The sequence below is a fragment of the Salmo salar genome, unplaced genomic scaffold (genome assembly GCF_905237065.1).
Source record: "Salmo salar unplaced genomic scaffold, Ssal_v3.1, whole genome shotgun sequence".
Lineage (NCBI taxonomy): Eukaryota > Metazoa > Chordata > Actinopteri > Salmoniformes > Salmonidae > Salmo > Salmo salar.
Window position 1 is genome coordinate 2,908 of NW_025550494.1, and position 19,792 is coordinate 22,699.

Sequence of the window (19,792 nt, forward strand, 5' to 3'; positions counted from 1 at the left end):
CGTGACGTATATGGGCTACAGTTTGGCATGTCCCAGTCTGGGCAGAGGTAACCTGCAGGTTGGGCCTCTACAAGACCATCCAGTGGAATCGACCGCTGGTATCTCGCGGCCACCGAGTACCTGGAATGCGGTGGTGTAAGAAGAAGGTCGCGGGTGGTACATGTAGTAGTTGGAGCTTCGCATCGCTGCCAGTTTCAGCAATATGAATACAAGTAAGTTACAAGATTTTGTTAGTTAGTATGAAAATGAATGCATGTATTCATATGCTTTATACTCTCTCTCTCTCTCTCTAGGTGTCTGTGACTCATGGCTGTGAGGATGCTGAGGTCATGCACTTGGGGAACAGTGCGTCACAGACTCCACAGCAAGCTGTGAAAGTACAGCGAGTCGATGCGGAGTTGTATACGGCACCTGGGGAGTGCGAGTGGCTTTGGCCTTGAGCACTGGGGCGGCAGTTATTTATCCACCGGATGCCGGCCTCACCATTCGGGTTGCTGACAGTTATAGCCAAGGACGTGCTGTGCGGCTGGACGAGGTGAAGGCTAGGGTTAACTCCATCAGGGTCCATCTTAAAGATGGATTACAAAGAAGGGGTGGGAGTTTTACTTAGAAATGTAAAGTATAAGTATGTGATTGTGTGTGTGTGTGTGTATGTATATATATATATATATATATAATAAATAATATTAATTAAAATAACTGACCTTTCTGTTTTGTGTGTTGGTTCCAGGTGACTGGGAAGCTTGTGGGTACGCCGCAGACACGGGCCGCCATTGGGGTTACCAACGTGGTGAAGAGGCATGGGCAGGTTTCGTCAGTGTCCTCACTGCTGGTGAGGGCGAGGGCCTGCCCTCATGGCGGGCTGGTCCCATGGGATGCTTGGGCGCGCCCAGCCTGGGCATGTATGCGTGGATGAGACTGCTGTCTAGTTTGATCAAAGACAGCTGCCATGTTCAATGAGTGGGACCGGGTTGGGGTTCGGTGATATCTGGCACCTGATGCGGCGGTTCGCGTCAGGTGTATACGGACGAGCTACCAGCTCTACGGTCCCTTCATGCGGCAGCCAAAGCGTCAGTCTGCATTGAGTGGGATGCAGGCGGCGTCGAGATGCTGAGAGGCCAAGAGGTTGAGTGGAGGGGAAGACGGATGGTTGGGCTCACCGCCGAGGCGGAGGTTTTGGAGGAAGATCGGCAGGAAGGAGATGGCGCTTCACTGTTCAGGGCAGACCTGGGGGGCCGCGCGATCTGAAGACCTGAGATCAACGGCAGAAGGGGGTGAGTACCCCTGGGCATCCGGATTAACATCCAGGAAATCTGGAATGAGCAGATCACCTCCACTGCATTGAGGATTCCACCGGTGTATGGCTGCACAATTTAGACTGGCAAAATCACAAGGGAGCAAAGTGGATTTTGCCGTCTATCGCTGGCGCAGGGGCTCAGCATCCTTGGAGCCATTCCACCTCCACCCAACGGTTATCCCAGGTAATTGTTGCAACAGTTTGTGGAGCTTAATAATGTTAACAGTGCAACAGCCTCGCACCCTAATTCATGTATGCTCTGAAGTGAGGAAATGAATGCATTTCCAGGCATTCGTTGGATGGACTGGTGAGGTGGATCGAGGACCGTGAAGTGCAGACAGAGCTGAGGGAAAGAACAGTGTGCAGCCCCTGCTCTCCCCACAGTGGCTACCTGCAGCACATACTAATAGTAGCCAAAGGGTGCTTGAAACAGGTTAAGGACTACTCCAAGTAGCAAGTAAGAAAAGAGTAAGAGGAATGAAACATTTACATCCCATTAACACTTCCCTACTCATTTTTGATTTTTTTTTTAATTTTTGTTATTAAACTCTCTCGGAGTGGAGTACCTGTACTTCGTGAGACTGACAGAGTGCGGCAGGATGTAGTGTGGGACCTGACTTCCGGAAGAGGCAGCCAGCCTGGTGAGCTGGGTTCAGAACGAGGAGGACGAGGTTTTCAGGAGGAGATGGACAGGATCAATCCTCATGTCACTTCCTAAGATCGCCCTCCAGCTCAGCGGCACCTCTGTAGGGGAAACCCGCTGACGCGATCCAGGTCTGGGCCATCCAGTCCCACTCCGCCCAGAAGACAAACCCTGAGGCTGATCAACACCGTTTCCCTCACTCCTGAACACTCCTCTGATTAGAGGTAAATTTATAATTGACCCCTTTCTGGGTGTTGAGAACAAAAATAATGCTATTGCAACAAAGGGAATTGAGATAAACTCATAATATCAAGTAATCATTCAGTAAACAAACAGGGTTATTAATTTTTTTAAACCATAATTTCAAAATAATCGCTAGTGTGATTTATCAGTTACACAATGTAAAATAACATCTATTTCCTTTGTAGAAACATCTTATGTGTGACATCGTCCTCATCGCATTCTTTTCATGTCTCTTTATCTTCAGGGGAGACTTCAAGGTCTTGATGCAATGCCGGGTACCAGCATGTCCGCAGGCTTGCCAGGGCTTGGTGGAGGGTGAGGAGCCGTCAGGGGCCGTGGACCGCAGGGTAGACGGTTTGGTGGCGCTTTGCATGCTGGCGCTGCCAGACTTTGACAAGCAACGTGCTTGATCTACCCTGCCCGCACCAGAAAGAGATCGCTCAGGGGGTTCAAGGCACTAAGGGAAGGTATTCATTATCCTAGGAAAAGACTCTCCAACTGCATGTTGTTAGTGTTCATGTCTCCACCTTAGCTATTATATTGCCTGCCATTACATTAAGGTTATATTTTTCAATGTTCTCTAATTATTTATCTCTCTGTTTCAGTTGCTTTCGACTCAACTCATGCAATTGGCCAGGCACCAGCCGCTTGGGGAGGCAATTCTGCATAGTTTGCCAAAGCCATCCCAGCGCCTACCATTCGCCGACAAAAGAGCAGGTGGGCGCTCATTCTGGCTGACTACGTGGGCTATCCGGGAGGCAGTGCTGAACAGCCCGAGGTTGATGGGTCAGATTTGCATTCAGCTCTTTGAGCTGGAATCAAAGAATACTGGCCATAGACATTAACTTATGGGAAGACTTGTTACATAAAGCCATGTGGTTAATGACAATCTGAGTGACAGTTGCGCTGTTTTCTACCTGTTTCAGGTACTGCAGAAGAGAGGGAGAGATGGTGCTGGTGCAGTGGATTGGGGCTCTGTTGCCCCCAACGCCCAGCCCCCCCCTCGCCAGCTCCTCCACTACTACTCAAGACCTTTTCCTTTTCATGCAACCACGATAAGAACCTTCACTCAGCCAGCTCACCTGAGCAAATCTCGCATGTTTCTCTCTGGGCCGTTACATGGTGGCCAGCTTCAGCCTTCCTCCAATGCTTGACAACGGCTTGAGAGAAGAGGATATGATGCATTAAAGAAGGCTGCATGCCGGGGAGCATATAACGCAGACATACTGGGGTGCACGGTTGTGCCGAGGCGGCGGAGAGGCAAAGCGTTGCGGAGCTTAGCGTGACATGCGGGGTACGGCGGCGTGAAAAAGATACGGGTGATTTTTAATAACTGCCTCAGCGCTGGATCGAGTGACGCGGTGTGTAGAGGTGTGAGCAATGAGATATAAGACTGGGTAAACTCATGGTAGGCAGTTATGAAAGGACACCAGAAAATCGTCATTTCCTGAGTTTTAATTAGCACACAACATTTTTATATTTTAAATCAGATATAGCAAAATGACAGAGATGAACCTGTAAAAGTATAGACATTAAAATATACAAAAACATGATTATAATAATTAAGGAAAATCAATTTTAGAGTTGCTAATAGAATAAATTGAATAGCTTATTGTAGGTATGGATAAAGTTATAAATATGAAATTGATAGATTTGTATAAGAACACACACAATATAATATATATATATATAAATGTTTCGATTGTAAAGATTGCCGATATTTGTTAGGATTTAAATTGCACACAATTTAAAAATCCTCGTGTCATTGTCATCACAGCTTAGATCTGGTGCACATGGCGATTAATATGTATTGTTGACAGACAGCATCAAGTTTTTTTCCTTGGGACAGAGAAGAATGGGAATATTTTAAGAGCGAAGATATTGCCCATTCTTCTCTGTCTAAGGAGGAGGGAAAGGGGTGTTTTGCTGGGTGAGAGGAGGAGTTTGGCAGCTGAATGTGTGGGTCAACAATGCATATTAAGTAGCATGTGCACCAGGTTAAACAGTGATGACAATAGACACAGAGGCCCAGGCTTGGAGTTTTAATGAAAGACAATTATTATTGCAATTTAAATCCAATGAACAAATGTCAGCAATCTTTACAAATCGAATAACACACAGTAATTAATGTAATGTTACAGTATATATATATATATTATATTGTGTGTGTGCATTCATACAGGCCCCCATTATTCTTTTTAACAGTCATGTGTATGTATAACATTAGGCGCCCCTAGTGCATCTTGGCCCGACCGGGACAGAAATGTCTATACTAGCAAAAGGTAAGCTTATTCATGTGTTATAGCTACTGCTTGTAGAAAAAGAACATTAGCTTAGCTCTACCAAAAAGTTGAGTTTTACTTGAAAATGTATTGATAAATCACTGTTTGATTTGTATATTTTAATGTCTATCCTAGTTTTTTACAGGTTCATCACTATCCTGTCTGTCTGTCTTTGCTATACAGTCCTTTAATTGAACTATGTAAATAAAATGTTAATGTGCTAATTAAAACATGCATTTTGCTTGGGAACGGACCGATGTTAGTCTGGTGTCTCGCCTCATAACTGCCTAACATGGTGACCCTACCAGTAGTCTTATAGACTACAGGCAGTTCTGAGGGTCATCATAACACAAGCCTCTACACCGCTACCAAGGTCTCGGTCCAGGTAGAGGGGAACAGTGAACTATTTACAAAAAAACGTCCAACCACCCAGCCAGTGGCTCAGTGTCCTTCACCTCTCGCCCTTTAGCGTCCTTCATTTCCGCCAGCCACTGGGCCACGGTCTTACCCCCCGCAGTCACAGAGCAGAACGCCACGGGCGGCTGTGGCTTCCCCCGCCCGCTCCGCAACCCGCGATTGGCGAGACGTAATGCTCACGTTGCCCTTCTCTTCCCGGCCGCCACGCCCTGTGTCGTCCGCCATCCTCTCCTCCTCGCCGTTGCCTGGCACTGGAGGAGGGAAGAGCGGTGTGTTGTCCTTGGGCTTGGGAGGGGCCGGAAGTGCGGGGGTTGTTGCTCCAGGTGGGCTGGCTGAATGGGCGCTTGGGCGGGCTGTCCTTGCTGGGTGGTCTGGCGGTGGACCGGGGCGGCGTAGGGAAAGGGAAGGGTGCTCTGGATTCCCGCTCTAGAGCGCATTCCTCCTCTGTTCCAATTGTCCAAATTGTTCCCATTACTCCTCTCCTCCAATCAGACGCTTCAGCTTATTCCAATTTAGAGAAAGAGAGCAAAAACCCGCCAATGAAGAGCCTAGCTTGTTCCAATTGGTTGTAAGCCAATCATCGCCTCCGAAATTGTCGTAACGTCACTTCATCACAAAATCGTTTTTTGGCAGCATTGACGATACCCGGTGAGTATATGAGAGAAAATGTTCAGAATTTGCAATGGATGTAACATCGACGGCTATATGTGATGAAATATGACTATAACACATCTAGCCATCTGACTTATTTGACTACAGGGGCTACCAAAAATGTTTATCTTAATGATGTTAGTGGATCGCTAGCTACTGTAGATATAGTATAGGGTGACGTTGCGCAGGAAAGTTAGCATTGCCTAACAAGGTTTACAAAGCTGACAAAGTGTATTTGACCGCTGACAACCCTGTAAAACGTTAGCTAACATTTATATCAACTCAGTTGGAATTCTATACTATTTAATTGACACTTTTCTTTCGTTTTTTGATGGCATGCCTTTGAAGTGTATGTAGTGTCTTTCTTTGTAAACTGAATTAAACTGCATTTGAAGTAATAATCAATGCCCCCCCCTTGCAGACCTATCAAGCAAATGTGAATTCCTTTATATGCATCTATTACTGTTATGCTGTCACTTGTCACTGCACTCCTCACTCATGATAATAGTTTATTCTTGCCTCCTAAAATGGAAAATCCTAGGTTCCGTTTCACCCCACACCCCAGGCAGTAAAAGTGGCCGCTGACGGCCCCCCTGCTTCGGGTGCTCAGGGCCCTCCTGTGAGGGCTAAGAAGTGGGAGGAAGTGGAGGCAGAGGCTCGAGCCAGCATCGTCTCCGAGGGAGGTGACCCTGGTGCAGAGCTGGTCGTCCTGAGCCGGTGCACAGTTCAGTTCAGCAAGTACCGGGGTCAGACCTTCAAGTGGTTGATGGAGAACGACGTGGGCTACATGGTGCATCAGAAGGAGAGGGAGCAAGAGCGCAGCGTTTCCCAGCATCCCTGATGGCCAACAAGGACGCCTTTGACTCGCTACTGGTGCGCCTATCCGGCCTTCGCGGAGATGGTCAGGTTCAACCGGGCGCACGAGGAAGCTAAAGTCCTGTCCTCCCAGCCAGGTGAGTTTGTTTAATTCTCCTCATTGTATGTAAGATGTAACTCTCTTGCTCTGAGAATTAATTGGTTCCATGCTGATTTCAGGCCAGGAGAGCAAGGCCCTTGTTGCCATCGGGAAGTACAAGTGGGACATGCTGCAGGACCTATACGAGGCTAAGGGTGCGGACAGGATAAAGTAAGGGGCACGTGTTTGTGTTTTCTATGTTCATATCAGTGTGTTTTATGCAACATTTTACATCTGAAATGTTCCCTCTGCTGTGTTTCACAGATATGTCAGGAGCATGAGGACGCAGACACCCGTTATCCTGGGAGTGCGATAGCCGCCTTGATTGACTTGATTGACTACATTCAGCGCAGAGACCAGGAGGGGAGTAGCTGCTGTGGCCAGCCCCGCCGCAGCCAGCACCACCCCGCCAGTAAAAACCCGCCCAAGAGTGAGGCTACGTAAGTGTTACATAACATCTTAAAGGAAAATATAATTCTACTTGTTCCACACAGTTGGAAATGATGACATATTTGCTATGTTTTGCTGTCCAAGGCATCTTGGTCCTGTGATCTCTGCGTTCCTGTCAAGGCGCTCTCTCACCCAGGTGAACTGCAGGCGAAGATGGAGAAGCTCATGGCTTCTCAGCTTGCAGTTCAAGGTGAGTGTCTAGTTACACATGTAAGATAATGTTAACTTTTTGAATATCAATCATTGATAGGATGTAACAAAATAATGAAATGAGTGTTGGTCAAGTTTGAGAGTAAAACTGAAATGAAATTAGTGTTTCAAATGGAAAAGAGAAACTCATGATTATGTGACATACAGAATGACAGCTACATGCAGGATGACAGCTACAATGACAAGGTAAGATATTAAATAGTGCATACATGCAGTGACTCTCCTCTAAACCCAGATGACTCTTACCAATACATTTCTTGGGCCGATGATAGGAAAAAATATTTAAAACACTAATATGTCAGCAAACTTTAACTGAATACTTATCAAATGTCCTATGTCAATTAATAGTGACGTAAAAACATACGTGTCTATGTCAGCAGCTGCTTTGACCAGCTCTGCGTCCGATAGCTCTGTCGGTGGCAGTGCCGGTCGAAGACACCCCTATATCACGTGGAAAGAGAAAGGATTGTGAGCTACACAGCTTATCCAAAAAGTTAACATTATCTTACATGTGTCAGCAATCTCTATACACAAAATAACACATCATAATTCCTCTCATGGGAATTAACATTACAACACCAACTAGGCGAATCACATAATAGTAATAAATGGTAGGGAGAAGTGGTGAAGTAATGTAAATACATTTTTGCAAGATTCTAAATTCAAATCTAAGGCTTTTATACAAAATAAGTGCTAGAACATGTTGAATTTAAAAAGTCAACATATTCTACAATATATGTAATCTATGTTGAACATTGGTTGACATCAATATTTTAAGTATGATTCTTCAATGTTGACATCTGAGGTAAAGGTTAAGTACATCCCAAGGATTCCTTATAGCACTATAAGCTTGTTTTTTAAAACATTTAATTGTACTTTTATTTAACTAGGAAAATCAGTTAAGAATAAATTCAACGAAGACCTAGGAACAGTGGGTTAACTGCCTTGTTCAGGGGCAGAACGACAGATTTTGACCTTGTCAGCTCAGGGATTCGACCTTGCAACCTTTCGGTTACTAGTCCAATGCGCTGACCTCATATAACTCACCGGTATCATCAATGGCTGCCAAAAAAGTTTTTATAGGCAATGCCAACTTGCCAGCGCAGCAGCAGGCGTCACCCTATTCTATAGCTACAGTAGTTAGCGATCTACAAACGCTATTAAAATACACCGTTTGGGTAGCCCCTGTTGTCAAACACTTCGATTGGCTAGACGTGTTATTGTCATATTTCATCACATCTAGTCGTTGATGTTACATTCATTGCAAATTAAGAACTTTTCCCTCATATACTCACCGGTATCATCAATGGCTGTCAAAAAAAGATTTTGTGATGAAGTGAAGTTAGACAATTTCGGAGGGCGATGATTGGCTTACAACCAATTGGAACAAGCTAGGCTCTTCATTGGCGGGTTTTTGCTCTCTTTCTCTAAATTGGAATAAGCTGAAGCGTCTGATTGGAGGAGAGGAGTAATGGGAACAATTTGGACAATTGGAACAGAGGAGGAATGCGCTCCATTGAGCTCTTCATTGCAACCCTGTTTAACTTTGATCTTCTCTTCTCTTACTCAAGAACACGTGCCTCTCCCACCTATTAGATATTCCTGACTCAAATAATATAACATCTAGCAGACGCTTTATCCAAAAGAGACTTACAGTCATGTTTGCATACATTTTACGTATGGCTGGTCCCAGGAATCAAACCCACTCTCCTGGCATGCAAGCGCCATGCTCTACCAACTGAGCTACAGAGAACCACATAATTTATACATGGGCATAACTGCATCCCAAGGATAGATGACATGGCATACTTTACACAGTGCACAGTCGGCTTTACTCTATTCCCTTCTATTGGCTGCTGCCTATATAGGCTACTGTACATATAAACTCAGCAAAAAGAAATGTCCCTTTTCCAGGCCCGTCTTTCAAAGATAATTCGTAAAAATCCAAATAACTTCACAGATCTACATTGTAAAGGGTTTAAACACTGTTTCCCATGCAAATGTTAAGTTTGCTTAAAATAAACGCAGTTGACAGTGAGAGGACGTTTATTTTTTTGCTGAGTTTAGTAGAAGTGTAGTTCTATAGTAAACATATTTAAAAAATGTATTTAAATGATATAGCCTAGGGGTTTTCAAACTTTTCTTGCCCAGAGACCCCGGCCAGGCAAACCAGGGACCCTCATCATATGTTAGCAAAAATATAAAATCACGTCTTATCAGGTGAATGATAATGGCAAGTAGAAGTAATCAACATTTTAAAAGTGAAGAGATTTGGTAGACAGTTATTGTTTTGACATCCCCACAGTTCCTTGGAAGAGGAAATGTAAAACTAACATAGTCTATTAGCTCGAAAGGTACCTTAGTGGCGTAGAGAATTTTGCATTCTTGAAGGCGTTGACACAAAGACATACAGTGCATTCAGAAAGTATTCAGACCCCTTGACTTTTTCCACAGTTTGCTACAATACAGCCGTATTCTAAAATGTATTAATAAATCTTCTTAGGGCTAGGTGTCCCGCTTAGCGGGACAACTTCCGTTGAAACTGAGGGCGCCCAATTCAAATAAACAATCATAAATATTATGGATTTTAAACATGTATGTACATATAAGTGTCTTATATCGGCTGAAAGCTTAAATTCTTGTTAATCTAACTGCACTGTCCAATTTACGGTATCTATTACAGCGATAACATGCCATGGGATTGTTTGAGGATGGCGCCCCACATCAAAATATTTTTCCACCGGCACAGGTTTCATACATTCACATATAACAATTAAATATTCACTTACTTTTTGAAAATCTTCCTCTGATTTGTCATCCAAAGGGTCCCAGCTATAACATGTAGTGTCGTTTTGTTAGATAAAATCCTTCTTTATATCCCAAAAGTCTGTTAGTTGGCGCCATCGATTTGAGTAATCCACTCGTTCAACTTGAAGAGAAAGGAATCAGAAAATCTACCCCTAAACTTTGTTTCAACAAGTCAAAATATCGTTTCAATATACTCCACAGATACCCTAAAATGTATTCAAGCTATAATATTTATTTTGGAAATACATTTTAGAATAAGGCTGTAACGTAGCAAAATGAGGGAAAAAGTTAAGGGGTCTGAATACTTTCCGAAGGCACAAATGGTATCCACGGTGCAGGGTTTCCATTAACCGGTAATAGCTGACTTTTGACCGATTTTAATTAAAAATAATAATAATAATTAGAATAATAATAGAAAAGCGATAATTAAAATTGGTGCCTGCCAATTATCTGGGAGAGTAATAAATGTTGTTTAGCTTATTCATTGCTGGAAATATACTGAAGAATATAAACGCAACATGCAACAATTTGAAAGATTTTACTGAGATTCCACAGTTCATATAGGGAAATCAGTCAATTGAAATAAATTCATTAGGCCCTGCAGCCAGTGTAATAAAGCCCTTTTTGGGGAAAACGAATAAGGTGGGAGCCAGGCCCAGTCAATCAGAATGAGTTTTTCCCCACAAAAGGGCTTAATTACAGACAGAAATACTCCCCAGCACAAACGATCTTGCAAGTGAAGAAGCCGGATGTGGAGGTCCTGGGCTGGCGTGGTTACACGTGGTCTGCAATTGTGAGGCCGGGTTGGACGTACTGCTAAATTCTGTAAAATGGAGTTGGAGGCAGTTTACGGTAGAGAAATTAACATTAAATTCTCTGGCAACAGCTCTGGTGGATATTCCTGAAGTCAGCATGTCAAATGCACGCTCCCTCAAAACTTGAGACATCTGTGGTATTGTGTCATGTGACAACTGCACATTTTAAAGTGGCATTTTATTGCCCCCAGCACAAGGGGCACATGTGTAATGGTAATGCTGTTTAATCAGCTTCTTAATATGCCACACCTGTCAGGTGGATGGATTATCTTGGCAAAGGAGAAATGCTCACTTACAGGGATGTAAACAAATTTGTGCACCAACTTTGAGAGAAATAAGCTTGTCGTGCATATGGAAGATTTTGGGGATTTTTTATTTCAGCTCATGAAACATGGGACCAACACTTTACATGTTGCATTTTATATTTTTGTTCAGTGTACATTTGACTGGTCATGCATATCAGTCTGTTATTTTGCATAATTTAGTGGAATTAAATTGGCGTGTGTACAGTATATTCGTTATGTATCTTATCACACTCGTACAGCATACATATACAGAGCCTTTGAGCGGAAAATCTGTCAGACAGCGCGAGAGCTGCTGCTACAGCATCTCATTCAGCAAATACATAGGCAAAGGAAGGCAGGCTTCATCAGCGTGTCACACACCACTTTGCAATGAGCTGAAGACGGTATGCATTTTGAAACCTGAAAGTTTTAATACATATTATGATGTGCAGGTCTTACCTTGCTTCAAAGTAGCCTAGCCAAAATCAGACCATATCTATGGAGGCAATTATTTTATATCAACTTTCTTTCATTGTCCATAGCCAAAGGCACAATCCTAGTCATATTAGCAACCCATGCTAGTTGTTGCATATTACATCTCCACTCTTTTACATTTCTGATGGATATTTGAATCTCTGTCATAGGAAACAGCTTGATGTGCAGTGCGCTTTTGACAGGGTTTCCTGCTAATTGCATTATGGAACAAACATTCACGCTTTCTCAACAAGCTGACCAATAGAATAGGTAAACTGTTCTACTATGGGGGAATAGTAGATTGACATAGGCTAGTGATTTTGCTACTCGTTACTTGTCTTGGCACAACGTGAAGTCTATACAGAAATGGTTTGTCGAGATCGGTGTGGAAGAACTTGACTGGCCTGCACAGAGCCCTGACCTCAACCCCATTGAACACCTTTGGGATGAATTGGAATGCCGACTGAGAGGCAGGCCTAATCGCCCAACATCAGTGCTCTTGTAGCTGAATGGAAGCAAGTCAGCGCAGCAATGTTCCAACATCTAGTGGAAAGGGAGGACCAACTCCATATTGATGCCCATGATTTTGGAATGAGATGTTCAACGAGCTGGTGTCCACACACTTTTGGTAATGTAGTGTATATACGCAGGCCAGGATAGGGTTTAGAATGGAATAAACAACTGTAGGTAAATTTGCCCAGTTTATTGTTTTCTCTGATAGTAAACATTAGCTGATCTTGCGTTTTTCAGATTTACAAAGTCAACACATTCTACAATATTTTCCATCTATGTTGAAAATTGGTTGACATAATGACATCAATATTTCAGGTATGATCCTTCAATGTTGACGTCAGCCTGAGTGGTTGGAATACCGTTGTTTTTGCACGTTGCCTCTCTGGAAATGGCAGATAGAATATAGTATGGCGCACTGATATTAGAAACATGCCTCTAGAATCGCTACTCAAAAACGTTCTTCAAACCGTCTACCGTGGTTCTCAAACGTCATATCTGGAGTAACAACCACCACATTTTATTTTGTGTGTAGGCCTAGTGTGTACATGGATAGTTGCATAATGCATGCAGAGCAGGGTCTATTTCTTTCAACCATCTCCAGGAGTGTGTAGACAATTTGCGGCGATAGGGCGCCTCGAGCGTTGATTGGCGTTGAACTATGAAGAGCCATCTCTGATGAGAGCGCATTTGGGATACTGTAATCTATCGAAAATACGGGTTAGCAGCTACCAGAACCACACCCGGAAAGTTATATACTTGCTTGCGAAAGGTAAGCTTGAGTTGCTCTGGTTCTATAAAATACTTAATGTTATAGCTGCTGCTGTTGAAAAGTCAAAGTTAACTATGTTATGGCCACGCATTCCCTTCAGACATCGTCGACATCTCTAACGCGCAGATAACAGTTACTGGGGCACCTTCAGACTAGCTAACACGTTCCGCTGCACTTCGGTGTGAGTAGCTAGCTATAACTTGTTACTTACCACATGTAATTACCACCACTTTATTCAGTGCTGCTGCATTCTAAAGTGCAACCCATTTATATTAAAACTGTTTCACTCCCCTCCATTTTGGAGTTTGTCTACTTTGAACTTTGTCTTCTAATATATAGATTCCTCTGGGAAAACATGGTTGTTGTATTTTACCATTTATTCTAAATTGTAGAAATGTGTTGATGTCAAACGTGTGAAATTATTAAAATGTCCATCTGCTGTCAACAGACTTGACTTTCTGGCTGCTAGGTGGAACAGCGTTTATATCAGCCCTCTGCAAAGTCTTATTTGCTGTGGATGGAGCCCCATCTGGCGGACAGAATCAGTACTGCACCAGCGGACGTGAAAGAAGACTGGTTTAAAAAAAAGAATCCAAGATGGCGACTTGTGAGTGTATCACAAATGTCTTTAGTTTATCCCCTCCTTGTTGGTAGGAGTTTCTGCTGTTTACAGATGTGAAAGTGTTCAAAGCACACACACTAAGCCTGACCTGTCATAGCTCTATGTAAAAGCTGCCACTAGATACAGATTTAAGATAAGTTTAGTTTCTACTAGCCTAGCAAAGAGTGTTATGGGGGAATGGAGGGGGGATACAGCCTGGTTTTTGTCTAACGACACCAATCACAGCACAGCCCGCTACTCTACATAACCCCCAGCCTGCTCTCCGGGTCGGTGAAAGGCATCTGTTAGAATCTTTTAAATAGTATCTCCAAAAGTGCTGTGTGTGTATAGCGGTGGTTGACTTGTGTTTTAAGTAATTGTGAGTATCAGCGTGGTTCCAGAGATTAACCGTCAATGAGACTGCTAGAAGATATTGCCCATTCTTCTCTGTCCAAGGAGGAGGGAAACGGGGGGTTTTGCTGGGTGAGAGGAGGAGTTTGGCAGCTGCTGTGTGTGTCAACAATGCATATTAAGTAGCCATGTGCACCAGGTCTAAACAGTGATGACAATAGACACAGAGGCCCAGTCTTGGAGTTTTAATGAAAGACAATTATTATTGCAATTTAAATCCAATGAACAAATGTCAGCAATCTTTACAAATCGAATAACACACAGTAATTAATGTAATGTTACAGTATATATATATATATATTATATTGTGTGTGTGTGCATTCATACAGGCTCTATCTATTTCTTTTAACAGTCATGTGTATGTATAACATTGGCGCTAGTGCATCTTGGCCCGACCTGTGGACAGAAATGTCTATACTAGCAAAAGGTAAGCTATTCATGTGTTATAGCTACTGCTGTAGAAAAAGAACATTAGCTTAGCTCTACCAAAAAGTTGAGTTTTCACTTGAAAATGTATTGATAAATCATGTTTGATTTGTATATTTTAATGTCTATCCTAGTTTTTTTACAGGTTCATCACTATCCTGTCTGTCTGTCTTTGCTATACAGTCCTTTAATTGAACTATGTAAATAAAATGTTAATGTGCTAATTAAAACATGCATTTTGCTTGGGAACGGACCGATGTTAGTCTGGTGTCTCGCCTCATAACTGCCTACCATGGGTGACCCTACCAGTAGTCTTATAGACTACAGGCAGTTCTGAGGGTCATCATAACACACAAGCCTCTACACCGCGCTCAAGGTCTCGGTCCAGGTAGAGGGGAACAGTGAACTATTTACAAAAAAAAACGTCCAACCACCCAGCCAGTGGCTCAGTGTCCTTCACCTCTCCCTTTAGCGTCCTTCATTTCCGCCAGCCACTGGGCCACGGTCTTACCCCCCGCAGTCACAGAGCAGAACGCTACGCCGCCGAAGCGGCTGCTGGCCCGTCTCCCGCCGCTTCGGCAACCCGCATTTGGCGCAGACGTAATGCTCACGTTGCCTTCTCTTCCCGGCCGCCACGCCCTCTGTGTCGTCCGCCATCCTCTTCCTCCTCCAAGCCGTTGTCCTTGGCACTGGAGGAGGTGAAGAGCGGCCCGTATGTTGTCCTTGGGCTTGGGAGGGGCCGGGAAGTGCGGGGGTTGTTGCTCCAGGTGGGCTGGCTGAATGGGCGCTTGGGCGGGCTGTCCTTGCTGGGTGGTCTGGCGTGGGACCGGGGGGCGGCGTAGGGAAAGGGAAGGGTGCCTGGATTCCCCTCCCGCTGGTAGTGGAGGGGCTTGGCTTCAGGGGAGGGGCTGGGCGGTGACGCTGGGGGCAACAGCGAGCCCCAATCCCTGCTGCAGCACCATCCTCTCCCTCTCCTTCTGACGCCGAGAGTACCTGAAACAGGTAGAGAAAACAAACGCAAGCTGTCACTCAGATTGTCATTAGTCACATGGCTTTATGTAACAAGTCTTCCATAAGTTAATGTCTTACCACTGACTGATGGTCCTTTGATTCAGCTCAAAGAGCTGAATGTTGGTCTGGGCCATCAACCTCGGGCTGTTCAGCACTGCCTCCCGGATGGCCACGTAGTCAGCCAGAATGAGCGCCCACCTGCTCTTTTGACGCCGGCAGACTGCGTGGCGCTGGGATGGATTTGGCAGAGCTGACTGCAAATTGCCTCCACCAAACGGCTGGTGCCTGGCCAATTGGCAGGGCCCGAGTTGAGTCCGAGAAGGCAACTGAAACAGAGGAGATAAATAATTAGAGAACATTGAAAAATGATGAACCTTAATGTAAAGGCAGGCAATATAATAGTAAGGTGGAGGACATGAACACTAACAACATACCGTTGGAGAGAGTCTTTTCCTAGGATAATGGACGACTTCCCCTTCGATGCCTTGAACCGCCCCTGAACGATCCTCTCCTGGTGCCGGGCAGGGTAGATCAAACGTTGCTTGTCAAAGTCTGGCAGCGCCAGCCACAGCGCCACCAGACCGTCTACCCTGCGGTCCGACAGCCCCTGACGGCTCCTCACCTCCACCAAGGCCCTGGCAAGCCTGCGGACATGCTGGTACCCCCGGCATTGCATCAGGGCCTTGAGTCTCCCCCCTGAAGATAAAGAGACATGAAAGAATCGATGAGGACGATGTCACACATAAGATGTTTCTACAAAGGAAATAGATGTTATTTTACATTGTGTAACTGATAAATCACACTGACGGATTATTTTGAAATTAAACTAGGTTTAAAAAAAATTAATAACCCTGTTTGTTTACTGAATGATTACTGTGAGTATTAATGGAGTTTAGGTCTCAATTCCACATTTCAAAGAGGTTGCAATAGCATGTATTTTTGTTCTCAACACCAGAAAAGGTCAATTATAATTACCTCTGAATCAGAGGAGTGTTCAGGGTGAGGAGAACCGTGTTGATCAGGGGCCTCAGGAGAGCTTCCGTCTTCAGGGGCGGTGGGACTGGATGGCCCAGACCTGGGTGCGTCAGCGGGTTCCCCTGACAGAGGTGCCGCTGAGCTGGAGGACGGGGCGATCATGGGAGTGACATGAGGGATGTGGACCGTCGGGTCCACATCCTCCTGAAAGCCCCTCGTCCTCCTCGTCGAGCAGCTCGACGGCGGCTGCCTCTTCCGGAAAGTCAGGGTCCACACTGACATCCTGCAGCACTCTGCCAGTCTGCGAGTACAGGTACTCCACTCCGAGGAGTTCCCCTATTAAAGCAAAAAATATATTTAAAAAAAAATCAGGCAAAAGCAGAGTAGGGAAGTGTTAATGGGATGTAAATGTTCATTCTCTTACTCGACTTACCCGTGTACTTGCTAGGCTTGGAGTAGTCCTTAACCTGTTCCTTGCCAAGCACCCTTTGGCTGCTAAGGTTAAGGATGTGCTGCAGGTGGCCACTGTAGGAGAGCAGGGGCTGCCTGTTCTTTCCCTCAACTGCTGTCTGCGCACGGTCCTCGTTCCACCTCACCAGTCCATCCAACAGGAATGCCTGGAAATGCATTGCATTTGCCCTGGTACCTGAGAGAACAATACATGATTAGGGTGGGAGAGCTGTTGCTGTTAACATTAAACATTAAGCTCCACAATGACAATTACCTGGGATGAACCGGTTGAGGTGGAGGTGGAATGACTCCAAGGATGTGGAGCCCCGTGGCGCAGCGATAAACCGGCAAAATCACGCTGCCCTTGGTGATTTTGCCAGTCTCGTGTACAGCTGTACACCGGGTGGAGTCCTGTATGCAGTGGAGGTGGCGCCTCTGCTCATTCCAGATTTCCTGGATGCGGATTGAGTCCAGCAACGGGATGCCCAGGGTATCGACCCCCTTCTCGCCGTTGAAGGTCTCGAGGAGGTCAAGGAGAAGGACTTCAGTCGCCGCAGCCCCACGCGTACGACGCCGACAGTGAAGCGCCATCTCCTTCCTGCCGATCTTCCTCGAAACCTCCGCCTCGGTGAGGCCGACCATCCCGTGCTTCCCCTCCAGCTCAGACCTCTTGGCCTCCAGCAGTCTGCGGACATCGCCTGCATCCCACTCAAAGATGCAGACTGACAGCTGCCGCATGAAGGGACCGTAGAGCTGGTGGCTCTCAGTGGTGACACCTGACGCCGAACCGCCGCATCAGGTGCCAGATGTCCAGCCGAACCACCAGCCGGTCCCACTCATTGAACATGGCAGCTGTCTTTGATCCGCCGAAGCTGGAGCAGCAGTCTCGGTCCACGTACATGAGCTGGGGGCGCCACCCGGCGAGCCGGGTACCGCTCCATGAGACCAGCCGCCATGGGGAGCAGGCCCTCGCCCTCACCAGCAGTGAGGACACTGACGAGGACCTGCCCATGCTCGTTACCAACGTGGTAACCCAGGCGGCCGTGTCTGCAGCGGTACCCGCAAGCTTTTAGTCACCTGGAGACAGACACACAAAGACAGAAAGGTCAAGACGTTATTTTAATTAATTAATTAATTAATTAATTAATTATATATATATATATATATATATATATATATATATATATATATATATATACATCACACACACACACACACACACACACACACACACACACAAAATCAGACATGACTTATCTTTACATTTCTAAGTGAAAACTCACCTTCTTTGTAGAGTCCATCTTTAAGATGGACCCAAAGATGGAGGTGACCCTGGCCTTCACCTCGTCCAGCCGCGACAGCACGTCATGGCTGTAGACTGTCAGCAGCCAGACGGGTGAGGGCACGGGGGCATCTCCGGTGGATAAGTGAACTGCCGCCCAGTGCTCAAGGCCAGAAACTGCTCGCACTCCCGAGGTACCGTATACAACTCCGCATCCACGACTCGCTGTGACTTTCACACAGCTTGCTGTAGGTCTGTGACGCACTGTTCCCCAAAGTGCGCACCTCAGCATCCTCACAACCCGCAGGTCACAGGACAGCCTAGAGAGAGAGAGAGAGAGAGAGATATAAAGCATATGAATGACATGCATTCATTTTACTTTATTACTAACTAACAAAATCTTGTGAACTTACTTGTATGTCAATATTGCTGGAAACTGGCAGCGATGCCGAGCGTCCAGCTGACTGACAAGGTCCCGTGACCACCCCGCGACCTTCTTCTTACACCGACCGCATTCCAGGTACTCAGTGGCCATGAGATACCAGCGGTCGATGTCCAAGACCCTCCGGATGGTCTTGTAGAGCCCAGCCTTGCAGAGTGTGCCTCTGCACCCAGACTGGGGACATGCCAGCTTGTATGCCCATATACGTACGGGCATCCAAAGGAACAGCTGACATGCGAAGAAGGGGTCAGGGGATGCGGGTGGCTGATTGTAGATCGGCCGCGGTTGGGGAGGCGTCCACCACGTGACCAGGTCGGTGGCGAGTGTCGACCTCCCAAAACTGTTCCTGGTGAACAGCGGTGGCCGATCCACCGCTGCTGCTCCTTGGTGAGAGATGAACGCCAACTCTCTGGGAGCAGCAGCTGAGTGAGAGGAGAGAGTGATGGGGCGGGGAGAAGGGATGGTAATCAAATTGGTGTCCAATTTGGCATAGTGTTTAATATCTTAACAATGTGGAGTAATTACAGTTGATGAATTTACCTCAGCACTTTTTGAGAGGCCTTGGAGGCAGGAAGGACTGCCGGGGCAAATCCTCCTCTTCGCTCTGGGCATGGACCGGGGCATGGACCGGGACCTGTGAAGTTAGAGGCAGAGGCCGAGGGAGCGATCGGGGGACCTGTGGGGCTACGGCTTTTGCAGTGACACAGAAATAAATTGGTTAAATGAATGAATGAATGAATAAATAAAATAAATGCAAGCATGAATTGACAGACATATTACAAATGTAGATAACAGTGATTCAGTTAAAATATTAAATGAGTGTTGGTCAAGTTTGAGTGTAAAACTGAAATGAAATTAGTGATTAAAATGGAAAAGAGAAAGAGAAGTCATGATTAAGTGACATACAGAATGACAGCTACATGCAGGATGACAGCTACAATGACAAGGTAAGATATTAAATAGTGCATACATGCAGTGACTCTCCTCTAAACCCAGATGACTCTTACCAATACATTTCCTTGGGCTGATGATAGGAAAAAATATTTAAAACACTAATATGTCGGCAAACTTCAACTGAATACTTATCAAAACGTATCAGAATATCCTATGTCAATTAATAGTGGCGTAAAAACATACATGTGTCTATGTCAGCAGCTGCTTTGACCAGCTCTGCGTCCGATAGATCGGTCGATGGCAGTGCTGGTCGAGGGGAAGACACCCCTATATCACGTAAGAGAGAAAGGATTGTGAGCTACACAGCTTATCCAAAAAGTTCATATTTATCTTACATGTGTAACTTCACACTCACCTTGAACTGCAGGCTGAGAAGCAATAAGTTTCTTCATCTTCGCCTGCAGTTCACCAGGAGGCGAAGTGCGCCTT

General features: G+C 45.4%; 2 long non-coding RNA genes across 3 annotated transcripts; both read left to right on the plus strand.

Moving 5' to 3' along the window:
* Positions 1 to 6,396: 6,396 nt before the first annotated feature.
* On the plus strand, positions 6,397 to 6,784 carry LOC123739481 (uncharacterized). The gene is made up of 3 exons (XR_006767721.1): positions 6,397 to 6,486; positions 6,569 to 6,659; positions 6,753 to 6,784. It is a non-coding gene; the product is annotated as an uncharacterized lncRNA (long non-coding RNA).
* A 285-nt stretch (positions 6,785 to 7,069) lies between these two features.
* Positions 7,070 to 14,502, plus strand: LOC123739482 (uncharacterized). 2 transcript variants are annotated; one of them, XR_006767722.1, is made up of 4 exons: positions 7,070 to 7,128; positions 7,296 to 7,334; positions 13,260 to 13,418; positions 14,176 to 14,502. It is a non-coding gene; the product is annotated as an uncharacterized lncRNA (long non-coding RNA). The 2 variants fall into 2 exon arrangements; XR_006767723.1 differs by lacking the exons at positions 7,070 to 7,128; positions 7,296 to 7,334 and adding an exon at positions 12,786 to 12,811.
* The last annotated feature ends 5,290 nt before the right edge of the window (positions 14,503 to 19,792 follow it).